Source organism: Protopterus annectens, chromosome 9.part0 (assembly GCF_019279795.1).
Source record: "Protopterus annectens isolate FY-2018-M chromosome 9.part0, PAN1.0, whole genome shotgun sequence".
Lineage (NCBI taxonomy): Eukaryota > Metazoa > Chordata > Ceratodontiformes > Protopteridae > Protopterus > Protopterus annectens.
This window is the reverse complement of record NC_056743.1, coordinates 1,612,597,643-1,612,621,073: the sequence shown is the minus strand read 5'-3', so window position 1 is coordinate 1,612,621,073 and position 23,431 is coordinate 1,612,597,643. Positions and strand designations below refer to the sequence as shown.

The 23,431-nt window shown below is 40.5% G+C and overlaps 1 protein-coding gene across 1 annotated transcript in view; it reads right to left on the bottom strand.

Annotated features, from left to right (window-relative positions):
* The window catches only part of LOC122810728 (cytochrome P450 4F3-like), a 3,229,861-nt gene that overhangs the window by 2,759,246 nt on the left and 447,184 nt on the right, over nt 1-23,431 (bottom strand). The window lies entirely within an intron of this gene.

The following is a 23,431-nucleotide window of genomic DNA, read 5'->3' as shown; positions in this document are numbered from 1 at the left end:
GCTGAGAACGGGTCTAGCTCCTGATTATGTGACCAAACAGAGAATCTTTTCCATTTATCCCTGTAAAGTTTTCTGGTGGATGGTTTATGAGAAGCCAAAATAATATCTTGGACAGGTGACGAGTGGGTTTCCTGCCTGGCAACTAATGGAAGTGGAGAAACCAAGCTGTCAGCTTGAGGGTGAACAGATTCGGGGGGTTAGCCCTTGTGGGTGAGAAATTAGGTCCTGACGAGTGTCTAGGATCCAAGGAGGTTATAACAGATGAGGTTGAAGGAAGGGAAACCACACTTGACGAGGCCAGAATGGAGCGATGAGGATCACTTTGCTTCTCAACTGAATAGCCTTCCATAGAAAAAGGGAAATCAGAGGAATCGGAGGGTAAACATAAAGAAGACCCGTGGACTAGAGAGTCTCTCAGTGACTCCCCAAGAGGGGAAAAGAGGGCAAAGTAGCTGCTGCATTTTGTATTTGAAGGGGAGGTGAAAAGGTCGCAGCATGGCTGGCCCCAGCAGCTGAACATTTCCGCCGCCACACTCAGGTTGAAAGACCACTTGTGAGGATGAAGGATGCATCTGCTCAGCCTGTCTGCAATCATGTTGGAGCTCCCTGGGATATGCGTTGCGATCAGGAAGTGGTTGGAAGCTATCGCCCACTGCTAAATTCTCACGGATTTGCGGCAAAGGGGGTAAGATTTGGTCCCTCCCTGTTTATGTACCAGAAAGCCAGCACCTTGGAAGCATGAAGATTTATTGTAAGAACCAGACAGGTTTCAGCATATAGCTTTCATCAGTGGTACATCTCAGATGGCAGTAATAACCCTGCAATAAATACTTAATCAAATTAGGTATCCATGACATCATTTCCTGTACAAATCAAAATTTTCTTGATAGCAAATAATATGCACCAAAAACAATGCAGAACACAATAAAAATCGAAGTGGAATTACTGTTTTATTCCCCTTTATACTTTTCCTTGATATTTTAATATTCTGTTTTTTTTGTTTTCTGTTTTAAGAACTGTTGTACTCTTGATATCCACCACAGAGTACTAAATCATACCCAATGGTATCCAACTCATGATAGGAAGGGAAAGTATTACAATTTGTCATTTAATCCAGGTGGGAATAAACCACCCAGTTTTACAATCCATTTCCTTTCCTTCATGTTTAATATATTATGCCACCCTGTTTTGAAGGATCTATTGCCTGATATTTTATCAATAACTGTAAAGGTAAATTTCGCTGTATGATGAATCAGTGAATGCCTATAAAGAGCATTGGTGGCTCTGGCATTACTAATATCCCCTAGATATTCTGACATTCGAAATCTAAATTGTTTGGAAGTTTGGCCCACATAGAAAGCTTGACAAGTACAAGTGGCTAAATATATAACCCAATCTGTTCCACAGTTGGCGAAGCAATTAATGTTGTACACCTGTCCAGTGTTTTTGCTGGCAAAGGTTTTTGTTTTGAAAACATGTTTGCAGAAACTGCAATGTCCGCATGGGTAGGAACCAACCAATTTCTCCCCTGTTAGTGTTGTTTGATAAGTCGCATCCTGACGCATGATTTTTTTGTAGTGAGAAAAATGGGAACCCAAAGTTTTGCCCTGCCTGTAAGAAAATAGACATTTGTCCCCAAAAGGTCATCCAATTGTTCATTGGTATTCAAAATGTTCCAATGTTTGTCAATAACATTGACGAGATGTGCTGTATTTCTACCAAATGTGGTGATCATTTTCAAAGTGTCCTTGTTATCCTTCCTGGGTTGATGTTTATGTTCTAATAAAGTGTTCCTGGATTGGTTTCTAGCCCATTGCATGGCCGAGTTAACATTCTGTTTGCCATATCCCCTAGTTAAAAATCTGTTAGCTAAATCATGATGGGATTGTGTAAGATCCTGCTGTGAAAAGCAAATTCTCTTCAAACGCAAAAACTGGGATTTTGGAATGTTATTAATGGTATGTTTGGGGTGGAGACTGGTGGCATGTAGAAGGCTGTTGTATTATGGATATTTTCGGTAAACTGTGGTTCGTAGCATGTTGCCTGCTTGACACTGTAAATGAACAACCAAAAAGTGAATCTCAGTTTGGTGATGACTCACTGTAAATTCAGCCCCCCATTTGTTTCCATTGAGATATTCAATGAATTCCTCCAGATATTCACTGCCTCCTTTCCATACAAGCCAACAGTCATCCAAAAATCATCTCCATATGTCTATCTCTGGCAAATACAGATTATGTAGTTCATTATACATGATGTGCTCCTCCACATATCCCATACATAAATCAGCATATATTGGACAAAAGATGCCCCCATTACTGTGCCTTGAATTTGCCAGTAGCACTCATGTTGAAAATAGAAGACGTTTTTGGTAAGGGCATGCTCGGCCATACAAATGAGCAATGTGTTGAAACCTGGACTATATGTTAGTCTTATTTAGCCAGAATTCTAATGCTGTTAGTCTAGCCCAATGTGGAATGCTGGTGTAGAGTGATTTAACATCCAGGATACACATCAACCAATGAGGTCCAATTGAGACTCAGATACAATTTGTAAAAATTCAGTCGGATCCTTTAATCTGGCCCTGACATATGGCAAAAGCGTTTTCAAATATTCAGTCAAAAATGCTGACAATGGCTCTGTGAGGGAGCCAGTGCCCGAAACAACAGGCCTACCTGGTGGCGTATTCAAAGATTTGTGAATTTTGGGCAATAGGTAAAGATATTGTTTACTTGGATCAATGACCATTAATTGTTGTCTGGTTTTAACACTGAATTTTTTGCAGAAAGCTATTGAGGAGGGAATTATCAATTTCTTTTTTTAAAGTTTGGAGTGGAGTCAGTGGGCATGTTCATATAATGCTGAGTGTTAGACAGTTGTCTACTTCCCTCAGCCCAGTAATAACTGGAGTCCATGACCACCACCGCCCCACCCTTGTCTGCTGGTAGAATGGAAATATTAGTGTTAGCCGTAAGATCCATGAGAGCTTTTTGTTCCACCTTTGTCAAATTATGTCTAATGATATTTAAGGAGCCTAAATGGTAATGCAAATCTTTAATCACTGCCTGTTGGAAAATGGCAACATGTTTGTCCATGGGTGGACTGAAATTAGATTTGTGGAATCTAAAATCAGTAGATCTCTGAGAATGATCTTGTTGTCCAAAAAACAATTTTAGATTAATCTTTCTACAAAAAGATAATATATCAGAAACAAAAATGCTTTCATCCACAAAAAAAAAAAAAAAAACAGGGATAAAACCAAGACCTTTATTCAACAATGATTCCTCTTCAGATGATAAAACATGTTTTGAAATATTATGCACATTTGAGCATTCCAGATTTATTCCACTATTGATTGAAAAAGATCCTCTATGGTTTTTACCCCTATGTTTGTGTCCCCCCCCCCCTGTACCTCCTACCCCTAAAAGGTATTCTGGACCCTGGCCCCTTTTGGAATCACTAATGTATGTGGATTCGAAGTCAGTAGTGGAGGATTCCTCCCCTGCGGTTGTAGTATGTGGTCTACCTTTTTTCAATATGGATCTCGGCCTTTTTTTGCGTATCTGAGTGGTACTTTTTGTTCCATCTGCAAACCTAACACTTCTCTGTGACTCAAATGGCGTACCCCTTTCATAGTCCTCCATGTCTCATAGTAAGATACTAGAATGTTAACAAAAGACATGGACGCCTGTTGCTGTGCCACGTTCCAATCCCTTAATAATATATCATCAGGCTTGCTGACTAATGGCTACAGTTTGGTCCTTAAACCCCTTGGGGTGATATTTTTGATTTTGAAAAGCTTTAAATGCCAAATGTTAGTACGTAAAGTTTTTACTTTCTTGCCAAGCTGTGTGAATAGCAAATTACAACCATCAACTGGATCAATCTGGCTGTTTTCCTTTGAGCCCTCATCCATAGGTTTAACTCCAAATACATGAATATCATCCTTGTCTGCACAAAGGCCCTCAAGCAGCTTGTTAAGATCTATGACCATAAGTTGCTAATTTGCTTGAATCACTCCAAAAGCTCTGTTAGTCAACTGTGATGTAAAAATGCCAAAAATAGAAGCTATATGACATCTCCTGTGCAGACTGTCAATGGTGCTGGGAAATAAACCCCTTATACTTAAACCTGATTGTCTAATACATTAAATTGTTGTAAAAAACCCATTTGAGTCACAAAAAAATGTAAATGTTGGCTGACAGGAAAAAGGAGTTACCCTGATTGGCCCAAAAGGGCACAAGAAAAGATCCACCCAGAATAGGCAAATCAACAATCCGAAACCAAAAAAGTGTTATATGGTAAAGTTTACTAGGTGGATGTAGTTATGAATGCCAACCAATGGGAGGGATAAACAAACCCCTGTTCTAAGACAAAGGTAAGGAAGTGACTATTAATTAATCTGTCCCCTAATAGTAAAAATATTTGCAGGCAAGAAGCCTTTTAACTACAGAGTAGTACACATTTCCTTATTATCAAATATGTCACAGCCAATATTAATAATACCCTATCAACACACAGAATCATTACCCTAAAGATAAATGAAATAGTCATTAACCAAGTATCAACTTGTAATGAAGTGTGCGGAAATCAGGCGCTATGTGTATGAATCTCTTATATGATATAGAGAGCTCACAATCCCCTAAAAGCAATGTCTGCGCTAATAAGCTGGAAAAATGAACACTATAAAAAAGGGATAATCATATAATGGTTTCCTAATTTTTACTCTCCTAGTGATAAGTTGGTCAAAAATGATTACAGAATCATAATTTGCAATTTCCCCCAATTATACCATCCATGTGAACATGAATAGGTCCATTGGATAGTAACTGGCAATTGGTCATGACCATATAGACTCATTCCTAAATCATAAGCCAGAAAAAGGTAAGTTATCAACAATAATCATACACTGAACCCCTGTTCAAATAGCCAAAATTGCCTGTAATGTTTATAAACCACTACATACAAATATCAGTTCGTAGGCCCATAAAAAATAACTGGTGCTCCCTCAGCAAAAAACGGAGAATGAATGGTTCAAAATGTACCCTTCGACATCTGTTTGACCATCTTACCCAAAAAGGAATACTTTCCCCAACAATCAACAGACTGATTAATTTAAAACTGTGTGTGAAATGAAAACAAACTCTGATTTCCTACGCCTCAAAATGGGCAAATTGCTCATTATTTGCTTAATGACAAGAGCATCATCTGTCTAAATAACTACAGTATGAATAAATATACACATGAATATACACCATTTGTGAAGCTCTGCCAAAATGATAATAGTCCCGGACCAAAAAATATATAATCAGCGTGTGTACAGGCATGAACCAAAATGACTTCTAATATCATGAAGTCTGCTTTAAGAAATTAGAAAATCTTCCATGGAGTGTTTATGCTCCCCGTTCACACATAATCTTTTGCTAGTACCGTCTTCATCGATCACAATCCATTCCGGTGTAGCCCATAAACTCAAATCAGTGCAGTCAGTGTCTAAACATATGTCCAAGTGATCCCCGATCTCACAAACACTTGTTGACACACCAAACCTTGCCCAATCTGAGAGCAGACCTTGCTGTAATTTCACAAGTCCCTTCAAATATCGGCCAAAAAAAGGAATGTCACTGGGACCAAATAGAAGTAAACCACCAACAAAATAAGGCCCAAAGCAATGCCAAAGCCACAATGGGAATGAAAAAAAGGTTAAGTAAATCAAAAAACACTAACCCGTAGAATATAGTCGATGAATTCCCTCTCTGTAGGAGAAACAGAAGTAATCCAAACAAATGTTAGTTCAAGGAGATCTTTGCATATAAAGGACCCGACGACCACACTGAGTGCTCGAAATAAAACGCTGATTCACGAGGTAGATAAATCATCCCCTTCAAATACTGCAAAAATAAGTCCTATCGATGAGAAAAGAGAAGGCAATAGACCCCATCCAATATACGACAATCATAGTTAAATCCAACCATCCAGATGAAAAACAAGGCGCATGTATAAGCACATTGATGAAATGAACAAGTTACAAACCAAACAGTGAGGAACCCTCCTCTACTGACATTGAACGTCACTAAAATGGCTCCTGCTTCAGCACTCCCACCACCAGCAGCTAGCAAATAACATGTAGCCAAAGAGAGGCAGGCTAGCAAGTACGGTAGGTGCACAGGCCAGACAAACTGTAGTAAACATGAAAAAAGAAAGCCAGCACCTTGGAAGCATGAAGATTTATTATAAGAACCAGACAGGTTTCAGCATATAGCTTTCATCAGTGGTACATCTCAGATAGCAGTAATAACCCTGCAATAAATACTTAATCAAATTAGGTATCCATGATATCATTTCCTGTACAAAACAAAATGTTCTTGCTACCAAATAATATGCACCAAAAACAATGCAGAACACAATAAAAGTCAAAGAGGAATTACTCTTTTATTCCCCTTTATACATTTCCTTGATATTTTAATATTCTGTTTTTTGTTGTCTGTTTTAAGAACTGTTGTACTCTTGATATCCACCACAGAGTACTAAATCATACCCAATGGTATCAAACTCATGATAGGAAGGGAAAGTACTACAATTTGTCATTTAATCCAGGTGGGAATAAACCACCCAGTTTTACAATCCATTTCCCTTCCTTCATGTTTAATATATTATGCCACCCTGTTTTGAAGGATCTATTGCCTGATATTTTGTCAATAACTGTAAAGGTAAATTTCGCTGTATGATGAATCAGTGAATGCCTATAAAGAGCATTGGTGGCTCTGGCATTCCTAATATCCCCTAGATGTTCTGACATTCGAAATCTAAATTGTCTGGAAGTTTGGCCCACATAGAAAGCTTGACAAGTGCAAGTGGCTAAATATATAACCCAATCTGTTCCATAGTTGGCGAAGCAATTAATGTTGTACACCTGTCCAGTGTTTTTGCTGGTAAAGGTTTTTGTTTTGAAAACATGTTTGCAGAAAGTGCAATGTCCGCATGGGTAGGAACCAACCAATTTCTCCCCTGTTAGTGTTGCTTGATGATAAATCGCATCCGTGCATCTACCGTACTTGCTAGCCTGTCTTTCTTTGACTACATGTTTATGTACCAGACCACAGACATGTTGTCTGACTGGACAGCAATCGTTCCAGATGGAAGAAGCAGATGAAAAGCTTGCAATGCCAAAAGCACCGCTCTTAACTCCAGGACATTGATATGCAAATTGACCTCTACATCTGACCATGTGCCTTGGACTGACTTTCCCTGAAAGTGGCCCCCCCACCCCATCAGGGAAGCATCCTTGGTCACCATGGCACTGGGCTGTGGAACCTGGAAAGGAGGAAACCAAAGATTTTTGTCTGTACTCATCCACCAGAGGAGATCTTGTTTGCAAATGTTGGTGATGACAATCTTTGAGCTCAGGGGGTGAAGGTTGGGTATCCACTGGCCTGAAAGAGCCATTGTCGTAATCTCATGTGTAGTCTGGCTAAGGGGACTATGGGGATGGCTGCAGCCATGGATCCCAAGGCTTGAAGAATCTCCCTTGCATACACCTTGCTTTGACAGAGTATTACCTGAACTTGTGCCCTGAGTCTCTGAAGCCTGTGGAGAGGAAGTGAGATTAGGCTTGACTGTGTGTTGAATACTGCCCCTATGAATTCCAGTTGTTGTGATGGCTGAAGGTTTGATTTCTCCCAGTGTATGGTGATGCCTAATGACTCCGCCAGAGCCAATGTGTAGCGGAGGGCTCTGACCAGAAGATGCTTGGTGGGGGCGGAGAGGAGCCAATCATCTAGATATGGAAACACCTGGAATCCCTGAAGTCTCAGATGAGCTGTTACCACTGCTAGACATTTTGTGAACACTCTGGGGGCCGTTGAGAGACTGAAAGGCAGGGCTCTGAATTGATGGTGATTGGCTCCCAACCGGAAGCGAAGGAGGCTCCTGGAGCGCTTGTCCATCTTGATATGGTAAAACGCATCCTGGAGGTCTAATGAGCACATCCACACACCCTCCCACAGAAAGGGGATGATGGATTGAATCGTGACCATGCGGAACATGGCCTGAACTAGTGATTTGTTTAGTTGACTGTGATCCAGAATGGGCCTCCAGTCCCCTGTGTTCTTTGACACTAAAAAGAATCTTGAGTAGAACCCTGATCCATACTGATCTGAGGGGACTTGTTGGATGGCTCGTTTTAGAAGTAGCTTTCGTATTTCGGAAGCTGCCTCCTCCTCCTTTTGAGTAGGTGTAATATCAGGAAGGGATTTCGGAGGTCTTGAATATATTAGTGCGATATGGTAGCCTCTGGTAATGATTCTCTGCACCCACTGATCGTTTGTAATGGATAGCCAGGCAGCTTGGTGCAGAGAGAAATGTGCCCGACTGCTTCCAGAGGAAAGCAATCGACCTGGTTCCAGGGACCCCCTCTGCCCCGAAAGGAACATCTTCCATTATTGGATCCCCCTTTGCCTCTGGAGGAGTCCTCAATACGTGTGTCTCGGAAAGGACCATAAGACTTATTGTGCCATATCTTTCCGCTTCTCTGATTCCTGGAAAAGGAACGCTGAGGTTTGGAAAAGCATAGGCCAACTGCAGACCAGGTCTTCCCATCTTCCTCGCACCTGGCTAGTGTTATCCTTGACCTTAGCACCAAACAGAGCCAAAGGCTCGACAAGGGCATTTAGAAAAGAAGACTTGAAGGAGACCGCGAGGTCATAGATGTGCATCCAGGCATGACTTCTCATGACTACTCCTGCACCCGCAGCTCTAGCTGCTCCTTCAGTTGCATGTGACAGCAACTTCATGGATGAATTAGATATGGATTCTAGGGTGGCAAGTTGGGAAGCAACTTTATCTCATGCTCCATCCGATACTTGACCCGCGAGGGTTCCGGAGAGTTTGGAGATCAGATCTCTCTGGAGCCTCGTAAAATGTGCCAGAAAGTTCAGTGACCTAACCGCGAAGGTCGCTGATGCAAAGACTCGCTTCCCTAACCTGTCCACTGCCCAGGACTCTGTTGGGCGGGTGAACAGCTGGACTCTCTTCTGCAAGGTCCTTTTTTGTGGCAGCCGCCACCACCATAGCGTCCACTGGCAAGCCTCTGGACCAATGCGGTTGATCCTCTGGAGGGGAGAGTAATTTATCTGATCTCCTTGGGATGGCCTCAATGGAGTCGGGATTCTTCCAAGCCCATTGCACGATGAGTTTAACCAACTCATCGGCAGGGGGGGGGGTCACCCAAGAAGTAGAGGGCCGAGAGCAAAAGGCCTGCAGGAATACGGATTCCTCTGAGGAAGGGGTTGAGGACTTCCAGTCACCCTTCTGTTTCAAGATTTCCATGATGTCCCCGAAGGAGACCTCATCAGGTGGCGACCGTGGGGGACCCTTCCCCATCATCATAGTCTGTATCCTCTGTGAGGGAACCCTCTGGAGAGTCCATGTGTTTCCTCTTACACACCCATTTCCGGGGGGGGTTCTTTGGTGGGAACATCCGAAGAAGACTCGGAAAGTGAAATACCCTGGACAGGGGTCTCCTGGGCCTTGCGCTGTCGGAGTCCTGGGGTGGTGGCCTTTGACAGCTGTGGCTCAGAGAGAACTGGGGGAATAACCAACTGTGGAGGACTGCTAGCAGCAAGCGCCTTCTCCACACCTGGAAACGGGCCCGCCTGAAGATGAATGGGAGCCCGGAACTGAAGAAGACAAAATCAAGACGGAAGTCACACCCCACTCCAGACAGTCCACCCCCGGGGATGGAGCCTCAATCAAGCTCGGAGCGGTAGTCACACTTTGATCGGAAGTCGGGGCCGACACTGGAACCGTGGGCTCCACCCCGCAAGCATGAGATTGAGGAAGGGTGGGTTCTGACGGAACCGTCACCCAAAGGGATCTCGGAGTCTCAGACAGAGTTATTGTCGGCGTCGAGGAAGGAATTCGTCTAGTAAAAGTTGAACAGACAAGCCTTGGAACATAATCTATATTAGAACACCGAACTTTCAAAATTTCAAGTGTTCTAATATCGAACCCTATTAATCAAAAATTTAAAACATCGAACATACAGAACAGCAATTTTTTTCCTAGGGAAAAAATTTGCTGTTCCAAAACACATACACACAACACAAGCAATCCACACACACACACCTACACTCTTACACCTAACCCTACACTAAACTATACATACATCACTAACTATCCACTTACCTTAACCCAGACCCTAAGATCTGTCACTATCGCAGTCACCTCACCCGCGCCCTAACTCACCTACCCCACCCTAACCCTCACGTCCACACAATCGCACACTTACCTGACCTGCACCCTAATCCTAACTCATCTAACCCACCCTTATCCCTCATGTCCACACAATCGCACACTTACCTGAACCTGACCTGTAATTTTCCACCACAGCACTGAAAATACCAAAGCAACAGAAACGGACAACTGAATTCTCTCTCTAGGAAAAAATTTGGTTTTCTGTTTCTTCAATATTTTCAACATTCGCTAAAAATGGGTCGATATTAGAACACTTGAAAATTTGAACATTCAGTGTTCTAATATAGGCCCTTGGAACCAAGGTGTCCAAGGGAGGAGAGTAAGTAGGGGTTGCTGGAGAAATAGACCCAAAGCCAGGAGTGAGATAGGGTCTAGGAGGATTTGATATTCCCCTAGCAGTCAGCAGCTGATAAAAAAGGCGCACCACATCCAATTCGGAAAGGCTCCTGATGGATCTCACCGATGCCCCTGAGGGGGGAGTCAGGCCGGTCCAAAAAGGAGCTGCAGGCTTGTCCGGAAAAAGGGTCCACACTGGATGAGTATCAGGTCTGTGTTGTGTTGCAGAATGGCACCGATGATTCCAATTTTGCAACAGGTAATAAAGGTATGGTCAGAGCCATGAACGGGCTCAGAGTAGAAGTCACTATAGGGGTGGATAACAAGCACTGTTCCAAGGAAGTTGCTGGAACTGACATCGGAGTCGAAACGGGCAAAGTCGGTGCCGATAAAGAAATTGATACACTGGTCGGTACTAAGGCCATAGATGGTGCCGTAATTGGTGCCGGAGTGGGCATCAATGAGACTACCTCGGTAAACTTCACTGGAGCTGAGCTCAGAGCTGATGTGGTAGTCGGCACTGAGAAGGCAGAATGGTGTTCAGAAGAGGACTTATGGGCCTTGTGCTTGTGACCTTTACCTCTGTCACCGGCCGGTAAAGACAGAGCCAATCGAGGACGTTTCTTGTCCGAAGGAGGGGATGAGACCTCCATTGCAGAAATGGCCTCCAATGTTCATTGTTCGCTGACTGAAACTAGCACAAACATCACACGGGTATTTTGCTGACAAATGCGGAACTCCCAAACAGTAAACACATTCTTAATGAAGGTCACTATTCGGCAGTTTACCACTGCAAGAAGAGCAGTGTTTAAACCCCATAGTTCCCTTCTTTTCAGACATCCCAGATCACACTCTCGCACACAAAGGAAGGAGAGAGGAAAGAGAGGAAATGAAGGAGAGAGAAAGCAAATACCAACAACGGTAACAAGATGCCGTAAAGGTAGAAAGTTAGAAATACCAAGAAGTCACCAACAATGGTAAGAGAGAAATACCTGTGGGTAGAGCTGAAGCAATACAGAACAACAAGAACAAGTTATAAAAGGAGAAAAAAACTTTTTCAAACTAGTAAATCTATCTGAAAAAAAAACACTGAGCTGGAGAGCTTGGTGAAACGCTGCTATATGGCTGCGCGGCAAATGAGATCTGAGGTAACTGAGTAAAGGGCATTGTGGGTAGCAGCTTAGCTTGAGAGTTTTTTGGTGCATGCAAGCTTGGTATAAGGCCGAATTGGAACCAAACCCATCAGTGATGAATAGGAAGAAGATTAACAACTTCAGATGGTTAATTTGTTGCTAGATAATTCTGACAAACTGAAATCTAAACCAATGCACAGAAAGTTAATTTCAGATTATAAGGAAGCAAAGCAGTCACTATGTAAAATTAACTGGAGTGAGGTGTTCAGTGGAAAAACTGCAGATGGAATGTGGAAAGTTTTGAAAGAGAAACAGAGTGCAAATAATAAAAAAAAAGTTTAATATCGGGATCTAGGCATCCAACATCAGGGGATATATTTCCATAAGATAAAGATATCTGATTAGGGTGAGAGACAAAAAATATATAAGAAATGGAAGAGAGGTTGAACTACAACTTTGAAAACTGAAATAAACACGCTGGACAAACAGATTAAGCACAGTGTGAGACAAGATCAAGAAAAATTTGAATGCAATTTATATAAAGATATTGAGCTTTTTATAGATATATAAGATGTGAAAGGAGTAAAGACACATAAATTGATAAACTTTGTGCAGATTCTAAAATTTATTCTCAGACAACAGATTATAGATATCTATTTTATTTTACATTTGTTTACTGGAAAAATGTGATATATTTACAAAATCTTATGCAAAAAAGTTTGGCTCCACAAAAGGGGTGATAAGTTGTCCTAGTGACATCCAGGTATCCCTACATACTGGAATCAAATTAGATAATATTGAAAAAGAACTGCGCAAACTAGATCCAAACAAAGCACAGGGAAGAGACGGAAATAGTAACAATGACCTAAGAACCCTTCAGCAAGAACTTACGGTAGCGTAATATCTATTAATCACTAGGTCATATAAATATGGGGAGATTCCTCAGGATTGGAGACATGTGCTTATTAAACCTGTCTTTAAGGGAAAGGGGAGTAGGACAAACCCAGAGTCATATAGACCCTTAAGTCTACTTTCACATTGTGGAAAAATAATGGAAAAGGTAATATTGGATAAGTTATTGTCAGAACTGTATAGGTTGGGACTTGAAACCATATATCAGCATGCATATGTTGAAAATAGATCTACTGCCACCTGTAAAATGATGTTCTGTAACAATATAATAACAGATATGAATGAAAAATTGTACTGTGATGTAATTTATATAGATTTAACTTCAGTATTTGACAGGGTAAAACACAAAACACTGATCAATAAATTAGTGCAACTAGATATTGATATACTCTTGATACGATGGAAAAGCTTGCAAATAGGATATGGCAAGCATCATACAGCAACTGGACAGGTGAAATCCTTGTTTACAGTCAGGGTGACCCACAGGGCTCTGTCCTAGGCCCTTACTTGTTTAGACTGTATCTTTTAGACCTAACTTTTTTATTTGAGGTGTTCGGCAGTCTATGTGGAGAATCTGAAATTGGGTAAACTGATTACACGTGTTACAGATAAGGCATGTTGGCAAAATGACTTGACTAAATTGAACATTTGGGCACAGGAGAATAATATACTGATAAATGCATCAAAAACCAAGCATATGATATTTGGGAGACAAATTGAAAGGCGAATATTTAATACAGCACACAGTGATTAAAACTGTAGACTCATTTAAGGACCTGGTCTATGGGTAGATTCAGCTATGAGTTTTTCTAGTCATATCAACCAATTGGTTAATGATAGTAAAAAAAAGATTTATAAAGTCTAAAAAATCAAACATGATGAAGTCATTATTTGTTAGTTACATTAGACCTAAACTTGAATATGGAATAACAATATTGAAACCCTATGAGAAAAGAAGCATGAATAAATTGGACAGGAAATATAACAAGTGCATCCATGGATGTGAAACTAAGTTATTATGAAAGACTAAAATATCTGAACTTGTACAGTGTCTTTTACAGATATCTAAGAGAAGATCTTATTCAGGTATATAGGGCATTTAGACAACTATCTCTGTGAGTGTTTGGGGTTACTAAAAATACTAGAGAATCATCAGGCAACATATGTAGAAGATTCTATAGGAATGAGAAGTGTACTAATTGGTACTCTGACAGAGTAGCTGATGCATGGAATAGACTACCACATTACATTAAAGCAAGTACTAGTTTATATATATTTTAAGAACAGCCTGGACACTTATTATGGGAACATGTGGTATATTGGGAGACTAGAAGGGCATTAATGCCCGTGCTTGAAATATTTGTATGTATGTATGTACTGCTCAATGCCTTTAACTTCCCATAGTAGAGGCCAATGATATATGTGCAAATAACCCTTAAAAACATACCTATGTTTCACCTCCATAGCTTCTGAATACCTATGGTTTTTTATGTCTTTATGGGTACCATCCAGTCCAATAAAATCAAACTCCACTAGCTGAAGACATAAGTGTTTCAGCCCTATTTTTTTACCTCATCAGTGGACTGTTTGGCTATACTTTAGAAACACAGAGCTTAAACTCAAGGCTAATATTCATAAACATAAGTGTGTCTGCAAAATATCCCAATTTATTTATTTATATTTGTTTACCGGGATGGTCCAACTGGACAGTGCCCCTTTTCTGCGGAAGCCCATTGAGAAATGCTCCAACATTAAATTTGATAATAGAATTACATTATGCATGAACAATGACATACTAAGTGAGCCTTAACAACATGCACCTTACATAGTAGATTTAACACAACACTAGTACATAACATCCAAACAGAAGGGTATGAAGGTCACACAGACAAGCCATTCACTAAAAATTGCTAGAAAGATCCAGACAAGTTACAGTTTTCACTGTGTAATACCTTAAACCTTGCGGGGTATTTACAAATAATACATGCAAATAACAATTAAGGATATACCACTCGAGCTATATGGCTTCTGAATCCCTATGACATTTTACTTTTTAATGGGTACACAGAGATCAATAAAGCCAAACCCAACTAGCTCTAGACATGCATGTTACAACCATGCATTTCACTTTCTGAATACATACAGCTACTTGCTCTTGGTGACTTCTGATAACATAACCCCAAATTTTCAGTAATATACATCTATTCACAGCAACTAGGCACAATTGCTATATTTTTAAAAAATATATAGTTTTATATATTCATTGAGCAAAATCATATTCCAGACAGGGGTTACAAATTTCCAAAAGTTTCATTCATTAAGTATAGTTGATAAAAATGAGAAAAACTGGAAATGTTGAGTGTGTGTTGTAGTTTGTTAATGTATGCTAGGAATTTTTGGCAGTTTTCAATATTTTGCCATAGATGACTAACACAGACATTCCTTCATGGCTGCACTTGAATGTGATATCTTTAAATTCACAGACCAGTCCCATTGTGTTCTGTGCATTCTGATAGGCCACTTCCCTGTAGGCTTTTACTTCAGATAAAACAGCAGGTATTAACACCACTTCTTGGCACTGCAACTTGTCTCACCAAAATACACACACAGCTTATTAAGATTTTGCTCTGTCACACCTCATATCCCGGTATCCTGGATTCCAGAAACATGCAGAAAGAACATAAATCTCACTAAACAGACAACAGAATCTTGGTGGTGACATCTAGCAGTAGTGGAAGAACAAGCCAGTAGGTTAGTCATGACAGCTATAAGACTTAGAGGATTCGTAGACATAATGTTACTTATTCATTCAACCATACATCATATGACAAGCACACTCAATCAGAAAATCTGGAAGTTGTATTATATTGCATCTTTGAGCAAAAAATAGCATACTCTGGTACTAACAGACAGCTGCCCAGCAGCACTACTAGTGCTGCTCACATACAATAAATTACACTGTTTAACAATAATGGGATTCATAGACAGACGTGCATACATGCTCTGCATGGCACAGAATATCATTTAACAGTCATTTGCATGTTTAAGAATGGCAAGTAGGTATCCCACCAACCTACGCAACCAAGTACCATAGATATGTTGTACACCCTCCCAATGTACATACACACATGCGTATCAACAGACGTACCCAGTCTTACCTCAATACACAGACCTATAAACAGGTGCACACAGACAGACAGGCTCCAATGTACATATAAACACACACACATACATATCAACAGACATGCTCCCAGTCTTACTCCTATACACACATCTATATACAGGTGCACACATACTCGCACACAATATATATTCCCAGTTGCATCCAAACACAGGCAGATTCACAAGGTCTCACATGCAAGCGCGCACATGAACACACACACACACACACACACACACACACACACACACACACACACACACACACACACACACACACCATAGACAGATACACTTACACACTCACACTTCACAGCACTACTTAACCATAACAGTGACCTGAGGAGAGCAAAGCTGAATAAATCAAACCTGCTCAGCTCTATGTTCCCCCCTGTTCAGATAATTCCACTAATAGTAATGGATGTACATGGATATCAGCTGCATTGTACCTACAATGCTCTGCTCTGAAGTTGCATGGCAAGGACATTTGAGAATCACAATGCTACACAATCTCTTCAGCTGGCCATCCTGTCTGATGTGCAGTGGCCTAATTTATGCTGCTCATTTGGGAACTCTTGCACTGCAGTTGCACATTGTTTGCAAATCAAAACTGTCTTGCATACTACACAAACCTACTTGTGTAGATTTGTGTAGCACAAAACATGAGTACAAATACCACCCCATGAATCCATCTAGTATGCCCAGCTGTAGCAGCTAGCTTAAGGTAAATGCCTCTACCGCATCCATCATATCATTCCAGGAATTCAATGCTTTTTAAAGGGTTGAATTACCTCTGCTGTATTAGATTCAGTGGTGGTACCTGGTAATACAGTAAATAAGTTACGAAAGTGGACTGCATTATTGCCCTTCCCATAACAAATTCACAAATGTAACCTTCTAATTTCATATTAAATATATGCAATTTGCATTTTGCAATGAGGAATTACTTTATGTGAATTATTCGGACATGGTGAACCACAGAAACCTAGAACAACAACATATCTACATTATTACGGGCTAGGATGCATCTCTTAAGCACACAGAATGCTGCTCTACAAGTGGCTGAGACATTGTTCTTATTAATGTGCTAATCAGGTAAGTATAAATGCATAATTTCTGTGTGAAGCAGGTGCAGTATCTGGATAAGAGATATTGTCCCACAGTTTACAAATAAGGACCAAAGGAATCAAATGCAGGGTTGAAAGAATAAGCTTGTTATCAGGTCACAGACCTAATTTTTGGGGAAAAATATGTTAGAAAAATGTGTATTAACATATGTGTGCAATGCTTATTTTAAATAAGGGAAGATTAACACGTTTTTATTCTATATGCTGCATTAGTTCTATTTGAAACTGAAAATATGCTTTTCTGAAATTGTGCTTTCTGACACTGCAAGATGCACTCTGACCTAGTTTGCTAGCACAGCAAAATACATGTTTATGCCTTGGAAATGTACTGGAAAGCAGGTGATTTTCTTCTAGGTTAGGAAATTAAATAGAGAATAATAATAATTTCTGTAGATCCATTCATTATGAACAATAAGCTCTGTTTGTGCTAATGAAAAAGTGCACAAGCTGCAAGATAGTTAGAAACTATAAACAATGAACTGCTTCAGAAATCTGTACTTGCATTGTGCTTGAATTAGCCATAGGACCTAGACTTGTAACATCACATATGAAGAAAGTTATAACTGACCGGTGGTCGTCAAGGCCATCCTGTTTACTGAAAAATCTTTTTTAAACTTTGAAGAGTCAGCTAGAAATGTGAGAAACATCTGTAAAGTAACAGAATTGTGAACTGGTGATCTGCTACGTCAGTCGTAGTGGGCAATGTCTTGAAAGAAAGGTATAATAACTGTGACACTTCCTGATTTAGTCAGACAAACTCTGTAACTGCATTTTTTGTCTCCTTGCACAAGAATAAAGATACCTGAACTGAACCTTATGCTTTTGGTCTTTTGAAGTATTTTTCTCTAACATTTTTTGGTCCTTTGGAGCCGGAAACCCTTGTTTAGCCTGGGATCAGATGGGCCAGGTGGCATGAAACTGCACAGGAAAGATACCACATCGGATCTTCTTCATTGAAAGACCTCCGACTGAATTGTCGTGCAAGAGAGGCCAGCCACATTTCTGATCTGCAACTGAAGGCGGGTCCCGTTTGAACAGTGAGTGACCAATCACTGAGGCTCAGGTAAGGTGAATCTACTTTTTTCTGTTTTAGATCAGGGACTTGGTTGTATTTGCTCTGTGAGAATTTTTAAAATTCAGGGACAGAAATATTGCTATCTTGTCATAGATCAGGGAAACAGAATGAGTAGGCAGGTAGTCTGAAGGTACTGTAAACACTTGGTGGTACCACATTAAAAAAAAAAACAAAAGGGTTACGTAACATTTAAAAAGGTTAGAACAAAATGGGTAACACGTGCACAAAAACGAAAAGACCCCAAAGCCCACCGTTAACCGAAGACGCAAAATATATGCAATCACAGCGAGCCGACAACGTTAGATATTATACTAAATGGGTTAATAAATATGAATTTGATGGGAAACTAGAAAGATCCTCACTTATCAAACTTATTAGACAGTTAAAAACCGATTCTAAAGGTCGGGTTAAAAAGCAGCGTAAATTAGGAGTTCCTCAGGCACACAGGTGGATTGAGGAAGCAAACCGAAGAGAACAAAAGAATAAAAATTCAAAAGCAATGTTTCTAGACAAAGAGGATAATAACTTAGTTATAGCATCGGCCCCTCCGCCCACTCCAGTTTCGGTTCCCTTACCAGTTCCTTTACCGGAATATGAAGCAAAAGAACAAACTGACCCACCTCCACGATATCCAGTTGTTCCTATTAAACCACTACCGTTTGTTAGAGATCCTATCAAGACTAGGTCTCGAACATGTAATTTAAAAGGGGATATTGAATTATATCAAATGAATGGAAATTCACGGGCTATGACTGAAGAAGAGATATGCCCACTCATAGAAGTGCCAAATCCTCAGGCAGGACAAGAAGGGCAGGACCCAACTCTCTTAGTATACAGACCATGGACACCGGAAGACATCCGGAAAGCCACAGAGGGAATTCCCCATCCAAAAGTTAATTTTAGAAAGTTCTTAGAAGACTTACAGGGCATGAGATTAAGTTATCACTTAAACGGAGAGGAAGTAGAAAAAGTGGTCAGACAAATAGTTGGTCCAGATTGGCACATGATCAGTGGTAACTGGAATCCCCGTGACGCTGCCCTTAGGCCCCACCCACATAGCAGTGCAGAACAAGATAACAGAGTGAAAGGTCTGACAGACCGAATTTCTGAGAAATGGAAGCCTAGGGCAGACTGGACTTGCATTAACCAATGCATCCAACAAGAAAGTGAAACTGTTGATAGATATTTTTCCAGATTATTGGAATGTTTTAACAATCACTGTGGAATGCAGGTGCCTGAAGATCAGACACAAGATTCCCCATATGAGCAGCAGTTAAAGAATGCATTTTTGAAAGGCAGTATTGCACCCATAAGTAGTTTCATTACTAAACATATGGTAGACTATCGTACAAGTAGATTACAATCACTGCTTGAATATGCTAGACATGCCGAAAGGCATTTTAATAACAAAAAGAAAAAGAAAGTCCAAGTATTTGCTGTGGAAGATGGAGAAGTTTATTTAGTACAGTCCAGACAAAAGGGCAAAAAGAATGCCCAGGGAAACAAACAATCTGATCAGCGATCAGAAGACTTTGAAGGGAGAAAGAAAAGAGGTGAGTGCTTCAAATGCGGGAAAAAGGGACACATGGCAAGGGATTGCAGGAAAAAGAAGGCAGCAGTGGAAGACAAAAACTATAAGGGTGAGGACTGACTATGTGAAAGTCAGGAATCACTAGATAGGAATAATAGAGAAAAGACAAATGACAATGTGATAGAAGGAACCGAGAATGTGATAATAGTGGAAGTGCAGGAAGCTACCGATAGTGAAGAAAACGAAATATTAGACCTAGCCTTACTGAGCTTAGAGCTCTATTTAGCTGACACAAAATCAGAAGCGACACTCCTGGTAGAAGGGAGGGAAGTCAAATTTTTGTGCGATTCAGGGACATCACAAACCCTGGTACACCCCTCCAAACTACCAGAAAATTCAGAATCACATGACTTTATACTAGTAAAAGCAGCTAATGGACAGCTGTATCGGGAGCCTCTCTCCCATAACATTACAATAACAGATCCTGTTTCAGGATTAACCCAGAAAAGCAAAATTGTTGTTTCTGCAAAATGCCCAGTGAACCTTTTGGGCAGAGATCTTATGCAACTATTAGGCATAGCAGTAGTTCCAACCATGCAGAGTATGGAAGCACAGCGACAAACCAATACTTTTGCAGTGCAAACGGAAGGTGAGACATTTTACTGGTACAGCCAAGACTTAGTTATGACTGGCCCTGGAGCAGTAACTGAAGAGTTAATGAATGTAGCTATCAGTAAGTTCCCCTCCCTTTGCATTGACATACAACACCTGTTGCACAGTACTCTGTATTATTGTAATACACCAGGACCTGACAAAGAATGTGAACAAGAATTGTTTAAAAATCATGCAAACAGATTAGTACTGTGTAATTTGTACTGGGACATGAAAGGGAACAGTGTAGTTAGCTGTTCATTACCCCAGGAGTTCTTTTCACTTTACAAATCAAATCTAATACCGCATGTTAGTTTAACTAAAGACGAAGATTTAAAATGGATAGACCTAGGAGAAAAAGTTACAAAATGGGAAAAACAGACAGAATCAGAACTGTCAGAACAGGGAATACAAAGACAGAAACTGAACTGGATAACACAAACACATCCAGCTGTACACTTGCAGTCCAGCAAAGACAGCTGAGAAGCCCTCTTATTAGAACAGGATGAAAAAGCTTTGTTAGACATACCAGAAACTCTCTGGTCAACAGGAATGTCAGACGTAGGACTAATTCGCACAGCAGAACCAGTTACTATTACGCCAAAGTCAGCATTTAGACCACAAAAGAGACAGTACCCCTTGAGAAAAGATGCAGAGGCAGGTATTAAACCTATCATAGCAGCTTTGCTTAAGAAGGGAATACTGGTGGAATCTCCGGATTTGCCATGTAACACACCCTTATTCCCAGTTTAAAAAAGCAAATGGAGAATGGCGTATGGTCCAAGATTTACAAGCTGTAAATGACGCAGTAATACCAAGAGCACCTAAAGTGCCAGATCCACATACGTTGTTGAATGATTTAAAACCTCAACAGAAGTACTTTTCTGTGGTAGATATCAGCAATGAGTTCTTTACGATACCAATACAAACCAATACTGGCTGTCAGGGTGTATTTACATTTCAAGGGAAGCGGTATACATATACGCGACTACCACAGGGTTATAGTGAAAGCCCAACGATATTCTCACAAGAGATGGCAAATAATTTAGTGGAATTTATCTCACCGAGAGGTAGTCAAATTTTACTTTATGTTGATGACATCCTGCTGGCCGCCCCTCCCCAGCAAGATTGTAAGGAAGGCACTATAGCATTATTAAAATTCCTAGCAGTTGAAAGACACAAAGTAAGCAAAAATGAATTGCAGCTTTGGAGAAAACAAGTGAAATAACTTGGATATGTAATATCCAAAGATGGCAGAACATTAGATGAAGACAGAAAAGTAGCGATCTTACAAGCACCAAAACCCACAACCAAGAAGGAAATGATGTCCTTCCTGGGTACGACTAATTTTTGAAGGAGCTGAATCCCAAACTATGCTTTGGAATCTGCACCTTTAACTGACCTGATTTTTAAGAAGCCTATGGCAGCACAAGATTTAATACAGTGGACACCAGAAGCAGAATTTACTTTCTGCAAGCTGAAACAATTGATAGCATCATCATTAGTTTTAGGATTACCAAATTATCACAAATGTTTTTCCAAACTGTAGATTGCAAGTAAGGTTTTATGACATCAGTACTGACTCAACAGCAAGGGGACAAGCAATGCCCCATTGCTTATTATTCATCACAACTGGACCCAGTGGTGCAGTCTCTACCCCACTGTGTACAAGCAATAGTTGCAGCTGCAATGGCAGTGCGGGCTTCAGCCTCAGTAGTGTTATTCCACCCTCTCACATTGAGAGTGCCTCATGCAGTCGCAATCATTTTACTGCAAGAAAAAGTAGCATATCTTTCCCCTGCTAGGCATCTTTCTTGTATGACTATATTGCTGAGTCAACCTCACATGACAAATGAACGATGTACTACTTTGAATCCATCTACCTTGCTCCCAACTCCTGTGGATGGCACACCTCATAACTGCCTGCAGGTAATTGAGCAAAAGACACTGCCTAAAAAAGACCTCAAGGATGTTCCCTTGGATAATGCCGAGGTGACATATTACGTGGATGGCTCATGCAAAAAGAGTCCTACAGGACAGAACCTAACAGGTTATGCAGTAGTTTCTGATACTGAGATTGTAGAAGCGAAACCTCTACCACATAACTTATCTGCACAAGCAGCAGAGTTGATTGCCTTGACACGGGCATGTACCTTAGCAAAGGGTAAAAGTGTAAACATTTTTACAGACAGCCAGTATGCTTTTTCTACTGTACATGTTTTTGCACAACAGTGGAAGAATCGAGGAATGGTGACATCTACTGGCAAACTGATTAACCATGCACAGTTTATTTTAGATTTGTTAGATTCTATTCAGTTGCCTCAGAAAGTAGCTATTTGTAAATGCATAGCTCATGCAAAACAACAAGATAGGATTTCAAAAGGCAATGCGAGAGCTGACACAGCTGCAAAGCAAGCAGCCTCAGAAGCATTTCTTTTGAACGAGGAATTACAACCTTCTGAGATTTTAGACTTAGAAATGTTGAAAACAATGCAGACACTTACTACACAAGCTGAAAAACAGAAATGGAAAAGACGAGGAGCAATTCTCAAGGAAGGGCTGTACATCTCCAAAGAGGGAAAACCGATATTACTGTCTAATTTATTTAGATATGCAGCTTTGTTGAGCCATGGGCAGAGCCATGTCTCAACAGGGGGGATGGTACAGTTAGTGAATCGGGTGTTCGCTACGTATGGGTTTACAAACTACACTAAAAATTTTTGCCTGTCATGTCACACTTGTAATAAACATCATGCACAAGGGGCATTAAAGCCCAAGCAAGGGAGTTTCCCTACACCACCGTATCCGTTTCATACTATCTGTATGGATTTCATAGAATTGAACAAATGTGAAAACAAAAAGTACTGCCTTGTCATTGTGGATATGTTCTCCAAATGGGTGGAGGCCTTTCTGACTAGTAAACCAGATGCAGCCACTGTTGCAAAGACCCTAGTTAAAGGGATTATTCCTAGATTTGTCATACCGGAAAGGATCTACAGTGACAATGGTACACATTTCGTTAACCAAACTATACAACAGTTAAGTCAGTATTTTGGGATTTCTTTAAAACATCACTGTGTATATCACCCTCAATCTGCAGGGTTAGTAGAGAGGCACAATGGAGTTTTAAAGAATACGCTTAAAAAAACTTATAGTAGAAACACAGAAGAACTGGGTGTACTGTTTGCCCCTGGCACTGTTGAGCATGAGAACTGTTCCGAATGCAAAAGGATTGACACCTTTCAAAAAGACT